The 7,679-nt window shown below is 35.7% G+C and overlaps 1 protein-coding gene across 1 annotated transcript in view; it reads right to left on the bottom strand.

Annotated features, from left to right (window-relative positions):
- LOC6627897 (probable G-protein coupled receptor CG31760) overlaps window positions 1-7,679 on the bottom strand; it is a 43,465-nt gene extending 35,786 nt beyond the window's left edge. Inside the window, exon 1 of the mRNA XM_032438725.2 lies at window positions 6,567-7,679. The gene's annotated coding sequence lies outside the window, so the exon portion shown is untranslated. The remainder of the gene's footprint in view (window positions 1-6,566) is intronic.

Here is a 7,679-nt window from a genome sequence, read left to right on the forward strand (position 1 = left end):
ATTGAAAGAAAATAATTTAGCTTGTATAGAGATCAGGCAGCTCAAGCGATTAATACTTAAGGCAATAGATAATAATATAATTTTTCCTAATAATTCTCAACTGCTTTATGCAACGCTTGGCAAAGTATTTGCTTGCGCCTCAGGAACTTGTCAACTGATAGGCAATTTCTACCAACTAATTTCCAAACACACGCAACACATAATAAGGCTGGCAAACCTATCGGGTGAAATCGAATATACCATCGTACGTAGACATTATGCAAACCACTTGGCAACAACAAGTCAGCCGACAACAACAACAAAAACAACAACAAGAACAATCAGATAAACAAAGTCAAAACATCAACAGCTGACAACTTCAGTTATTCCGCTTGAGTTGTGACGCCTTTTGGCCGCAGGATGCCAAAGCGGCCAGGCAAACTGGCCAGTCAAAGGAACTCACAGACACGGGCACAAAGAAAAGGCGTTGAAACGCTTTTCTTTTCTCGTTTTCTTTCTATTTCCTAACCGTCAATGCCATTTTGGCCAACACTTAAAGCAAATGAGATGACGGCCGAGCAAAGCAAAAACCAAACCGAAATCCAACCGCAGGCCATGGCACAAAATCTCATTAAATTAATGCAAGCCTCAGGAGTTTTTTTTTCCCCCGTCTGCTGCTGCGGCTGCTGCTGCTGCTTCTTCTTCATTCTGCCAAACTAACGCGTGGGAAAAACGTCTTTCGCGAAATTGTTCCCAGATTTGAAATGCTTGATAGGCCGAAAAAATGATGCTGTGGACCAGCATCAGCCGCAGGCGACTAAGCGGCAGCTTAATTTGTATGAAGATAAATACTTTTGCTTAAGATATATATATATATCTAGTGTATATATATATAGAGTATTGCCGAGATTTTGCTTATGACATGCAAAATAGGCGTGTAACAGATCGCAGAATTACGATTTAAGAATGTGTGTCTGCGGCACATATTAAGCTAATAATGGATGCAAATGACACTCATAGCTGCTGCTGACACTTAATAAAGTGATTATATGAAAGCTGTTTTCAATTTAGATGCTGTTAATGATATATCAAGCTGGAGGTGTTAGGTCCACCTTTTTTGATTTTCTCGGCCAAATAATGTTCGATTTTTGAATATTATACCATTTTGGACTCGCAAGGATCAGAACTATCGATTGGCATCAAAAAATTGAAAATCTAAATTTTGACCCAAATCGACCAAGAAGCAAGGGGTTACATCACGTTTTTTCTCAAAATCTGGTTCGGTTCGAAAACCGAAACTTTTTGATAATTTTTTTTAAAATCTCGGCTAAAAATTGTCTGATTTTTTAATTTTATACCTTTTTGAATTGATACGGAACCCACCTTTTGTTAATAGACAATAAATGATATCATACATTGAAGGTTTATATAAATGAACGACAGAATGAAAAAAAGATGTGGGCAAAAATTTAAAAAAGATATTATTGAAATTAAAGAGCAAGTGAAATATGACATAAAGCTGACATAAAGAGAACATGTTCAATATGTACAAATTTCATTGAGAGTTGATTTTACTGATGTAAATGCTCTACTTTATACTTATAAATACCCAACCGAAAAAGGAAACATTAAATAAACATCGAGTAAGTGATGGAAATCCTTGCAGTAATGCAGAAATCTTGGCTTACATTTAGCAGGCGGTCCGAAATATTTAAAAACCGAGTAACCCTAATCAATCAAGTACCTTTGCCAGATTACTTTTGTATTCAGCTTACTGACTTAAGCCATCAAGTTCTTGGCTTTAGAGAAAATCATGTATGAAAAGCGGGTTCTTTGTTTTTGCCTAACTAACCACACATAAATGTGTGTAAAGACCACAACAAATGCGACACAGATAAGAAATGGGAATTGTTTGAGCCACCTTGAAATTTGCAACACTTCTCAAATGTAGCCAATGTCCAGCAGAGATTTTCGTGATTCGGTAAACAAATAAAAGGGATAAACAAGGACAGCAGCAAGGACAATAATAGGAAGGCAATCGATGGGCATAGTCACGGCATGTCCGTTTATATATCAATGTTTATATTTATATTTTTATATTTAGTTGAATATTTTTTTGCTCGATTTTCACACAAGACCCGTATACTGTATATATTGCTTCATATTGTTTCAGCATCGTTGCGTTTCGTGCTGTGTTCCTCTTCTTTTTTTTTTCCTTTTAGATACATATTTTTTGTGGTCGCCTCTCGCGACACGATGCTTAGTCATGCCCATAAAACGCGCAACGTGTTGTGAAATTTTCTAACGGTTAACAATAAATGTGGGCATAAAAAATGGCATCATCGTCAGCCCACCGCAGCCCTATTATAATCATCCACATGTCCTGCTCATCCTGCACACGCGTCACGGCGATTGCCAGTCAGTTGAGTTCAAAAAGCTGACAATTTCCACTTTTCCACTTTTCCTTCTTATTTTGTATTAACATTTACAGGAACAAGCAAAAAATTTGGCTAATATTTGAGCTAAATACCTGAGCTAGACATTACGTATACGCGACGTGTGCGTTGCTTGAAAATGGAAAACATTTTATATATAAAGCTATAAAATTGAAGTGTAAGAAAAAGAAAAAAATCTGCTTGAAATCGTATTAGGAGCAATAAAGTACAAGTAACATGTGTTATTTTGAAATATCTATTAAATGCTTGCCTTATTTCAGCTTAAATTTTGAGTTAAAGCAGCCATATCCTTGTAAAGGGCCTTTAACATGCTTGATATTTGGCTAAAGATAACTTCCCGAGGAAGGAAATTGCCCATAACATTAAATACATATTTTTCTATTACTCTCGTAATGCTTTGGCTGTTTGTTTTGTCGCTGTCATGATTCATTTTAAGTAACTAATTTATTTAGTTGCCAATATCATTAGCATTAATTTTATTAATTTGGCCAAAGCCGTTTGCATAAATAGAGCCATATCCGCGTGTACTTCAATTCGTTTGAGTATAATATATAATTGAGCAGCCCGGCAAATAATATTGCGCTGCCTTCAAATTGGTCATTAAGTCAAATTCAATGCGTGCCACATAACACGAACAAAAAAAAAAAAAACAGGAAAAATTGTAGCCATAATGAGTTTATTGATTTGGGGCCTGGCCCACAATTTGATGGCTGTGTTCATGTTCGCGTCATGGGAATTTAATATCAATTTGATGCCACTTAAGATTGAAATATGTGGGGCTGGTGTAACCAGAACTTCTGCAAGGATCTGTTCAGCTTGAAATGCCTTCAAGATTTCTTAGGCACAATATTGCGTATAGTTTTTGAGGGCAATTGATATTTAAAACTATTACATTCCAGCGGTAGACAAGTATTTTTAATAGATATATATATATATTCTTAATCCATATGAATAGCAGCTGCCTGTCTGCACGTATTCAACGAACTCAGAGTTCTCAAAGATAAAACTACCCTGGATCCTTGACTTCCAGCTAAAAAGAGGTTTGTTTGTTTCACTTAAGCCTGAGCTACTTATCAAGCTTAAGACACAATGCTGAGGCTAAAGTTTAGACGTTCGGATATTATATAAACATATTTATATATTAGCTGTCTGAATAGTCTAAAATAACAAGGGTACAGGGTATCTTTTGGTGCGCACTCATCTAAGACATTCTATTTTTGTTTTGTTTTGGACTGTTTGGCTACAAATGACAAGTCCAAATGTAAACAAAGTGAAGTGGCAACCAACGCCAACGATTGCCATTAATATTTATCGGCCAGGCCATCATTGTCAGAGTGCCACATGGCGTACAGTCTTCTATGGCACATGACTATCCATATAGGATGTTTACATGTGTGTGTGTGTGTGTGCGCGTTTAGTTGCTGAAAGTGCGACAACTGTGTGTGCTTTATGGCCCAAGGAAACAGCTGAGCTGAATTCAAGGCAAAGCTTTAAGCTTATAAATAAACAGTAAGAGTTTAGGTAATGGAATATAATTGTTGCATCGCATAGATTGACATTAAAAAGACTTATATAATACTGTGCAATTGTACAATTTGCACATTTCAATTATCGTCAGCCAGCGATTGCTTTGATAGGATGTACTTAAATGAAAATACTTGTTACATGAGCAGCCAGCAAAGCCCTTTGTTTAATTATAACAAAAACGAATGAGCACACACAACACACGCGCACACGCACACACACACATTGATACCAGCAGTGTTGTTTATGTTGAGAGTGATGCTAAATTGTGTGTTGTAAAACGATATTTAGATATGTGACAGCGTAACCATTTCCAAGACCTTGATTGCTTTTATAAATAAACTGTTCGGTTGTAATATCTGAAATGTTTTAAATTGTTGCAATAATAATATTGCCGTTATTTGCATTGTTCCCAATATGTAAATAGCATAAAATACATAAATTATTCTTAAACAGTTTATGGCAAAGGTTTGCTATATTTTCAGCTGTTCGCAGAGTAAATAAAAATTTCGTAAATTAAAGTAAACAATAAAGTTGGAGTAGATTCTATCTGTGTGGATCTGATATGACTATAACTTGGAATATACTATATGTCATCCATAATTTTAACTAAGTAATTACAATCCACATACTAATTAACTAACACTTAAAGTCTTAGTGTTAATCGATTCTTGTATTGTTTTCTGCTCTTAAGTATTTTTGCATATACAATAAATTGCCGTCATCAGGCCAAAATGTAATTGAATTATGCACACACTGTGACTACAGTACACAATGTGACTGATTTCTATCTAGATTTTCTTTGCAACTCATCTCTTTTATTTTGTCATTTTCGTTTGTTTGCGTCATCCCTGCTGACAGATATAATTAATGTATTTCATTTAATTTAACTTAAATTGCAGTAGGTTCATTTTATTTATAACCATGTGGTCGAAATGTGTAACTCGAACGTCAAACAATGTAATTTGTTGTCAATTGGGCTGTTATTTAATTAAAAATCATATAAATAGGTAAATGAAATTTGCATCAACTTGTTTAGACAATGTATTGCATTTGTTACCCACAAATGGGAGCTGCGACTCGACGACTATTTAATTCTAATCCAACTAACAGCAGCGCATCAATATTTCAGTATTTCATGTGGCATGCCACAATGATTATGCCGCCCATTAGCATAAATGTAAAAACCATTCAACTACCTGGAAGAGTTGCCCGACCAGGTTCGCCAAACTCTGCGAATGCTGCTGAAAACCCATTTGAACCTATTGTTGTTTTTGTAGTTGTTGCCGTTGTTGTAGTTGTTGTAGTTGTTGTAGTTGTTGCCGTTGTTGTTGACGGTCTCAAGTGTAAAATGTACGTCTGTAAAGGTGAATGAACACTGACAGCAGTCGGCAGCATCGATATTTATGTAAATATGCATAAATAAAATGGGCAAAGCCCATAAAGTACAGCTACGTGACTGAGGAGAAAAAATAACATAGCATACTTTTCTGCGCAGCGAGCAAAATGCGTGGAAATTGGCTTCGGCCTTAAAGCCATTTTATTTTATTAAGCAAATGAGAGCTTTAAAATCCCACCATCCACCTCCCCCCCTCACTTCTCTGAGAAGTGTTGTCTGACTGGTGCGACCCGCAAAAGGGCCTAAAAGCGGACCTTGGACTACCCGGCGAGTGCTTCACAAGTCACTGAGTAAATAATTTAGCGCATTCAATTATGTATCATAATGTGGCAAATACATATATATACATATATATAGTGTGTATATATCTATATATATATATATTTAAATGAACGCCTTTTAATATGTATAATACGCTCTGGCATGCTGGTCGTATCAATTTGAACGGCTTTAACGAAAGCGTAGCCTGCTAATGGGCGCCGTTTTTGATCTAAACTAAGGCAAATTTCACTTGATGCTGCTCTTACATATACAGCTCCCTTGTATATTTGCGGATTTAAATTTAAAGAGCGCTTCAAGTTTGAGATACGTTAAGCTGCAGAAGCTTGTGACTATCGCAACTGTTGTTTCCAGGCGAAACACTTTTATGTTCCGTCAGCGAAACGCTTTCCTATGCACCAGAATTGTCTTAAAAGTTAGTTGTTTCTCTTAAATGCCAGGTGCTACTAGGTGGCTCGAGCTTAAAATTAGTTGCTTAACAGTTGAAGTACTTTAAAATTAATCAGGCTTGGGAAGGACAAAAGGGTCTATCAAAAGTATACACATTCATTTTCCCGAAAGATGTTATTTGGGTCTGGAATAAAATGTACTTCTGGTTGAGTAGTTTCTACACTGTTAGCTCTAAATATTGTTTAAGTTCCTTCTAGCTCTATGGGCGTGTTTTATACTTTCCCTACTACTAGGCAGGTAGGGAGATAAGAAAGCGATAGAACGGCAAGACTGATACATGTTTTTAGCTGAAAATAAAAACTAAACTTCTTACTACTGTAAATATATTATGTAGCCCGAACTAAACGCTTCTTTATGCGCCAGACATAACAAGTGGACGATGGGAAAGCGATAGAAACGCGACATGGCCGCATTTTGTGTATTCTCGGAAACTTTTCAATTGATATTATCGAAATGATGTATTTTTTGATGGGTCTTACCTCTCTTTCGAAAAATCAAATCATGTTAACGCTTTGTCGTCTTCAGAGGCAGCCACTTGAAGCTGTTGTTGCTTTGCTCTTTGTTTTTGTAGGTTTGTTTTGATTTTTTTTCTTTGGATTTTTTATTGTTGTCTGCACTGTCTGCGGCAGGCTTTTATGTACTTAAATCAGTATTTTATGTATTGTATTTCCAGTGCGTTCTTATTCTCTTTATATGCCCATATATTCACTTAGAAGCGCCAAGCACTTGTATTGCTTTTGGCTTTATTTATTTTTTTGTTTTTTGTTTTTTCAAATGTTTCTTTTATTTTTTACATATATATATTTTTTTTTATATTATTTTCTGTTACAATTCAATTTGCTGGCGCTGCAAAATTCTATTGATGAAATGTATGCTGAACAGATATTTAAATTTTCTGAGACATGTGGGTTGTGTGTGTGTGTGTGCGAGTGTCCGTATGTGTGTGTGTTGCTGTTGTTGTTGTTGCCCTGTGTAAAGTTAATTTGTCCTTTGTTTGTTCATTGAATTTGTAGCATTTATGTAGTTTATTATTGGCTTTTAAATTGCTTAATATATATTTATTTTTTCGAGCGGCACACAAAATAATGTGCTGCTGCTTGCGAATGTTTTCTATGCTGAATTATAAATAGCTTCAAAATGGGCTTTGTGCATATTTAAGCCATAGATAAAAGTAGATTAAAAAGAGAAGATAAATCTGTTTGACTTTGTCAGGTTATTTATGGTAAATTAAATACTATCTAGTCGCATGAAAGAAAAGTTATGTAAGGCCCAAAGCAGTCGAGCAGTCTTGTTCTTATAAAGCAGAGATGTGCACAGTGAATGCAGCTGATAAACTTTAAAGTGAGCAAAAGTTTTTAGCCTCGGCCTGAAAAAAGAGTAAAGTTTCTCTATTTCGCTGACATCCGAGTGCTTAAATATTTAGAGAGTTGTGACACATCAGATTGTTTCGAACTTTTAGTTTTCTATATCAATTTTCATTTCTCAAAGTATTCTCTGCTGTCTTTTTCCTATTCCTTTGCAGAAACTTATAAGCAATTAATGGTCAGGTCGGCAACTCGTAGTCCGCACAGTGGCTTGTAAAAGTAAGCGTA

Source organism: Drosophila virilis, chromosome 4 (genome assembly GCF_030788295.1).
Source record: "Drosophila virilis strain 15010-1051.87 chromosome 4, Dvir_AGI_RSII-ME, whole genome shotgun sequence".
In the NCBI taxonomy this organism is placed as follows: Eukaryota; Metazoa; Arthropoda; class Insecta; order Diptera; family Drosophilidae; genus Drosophila; species Drosophila virilis.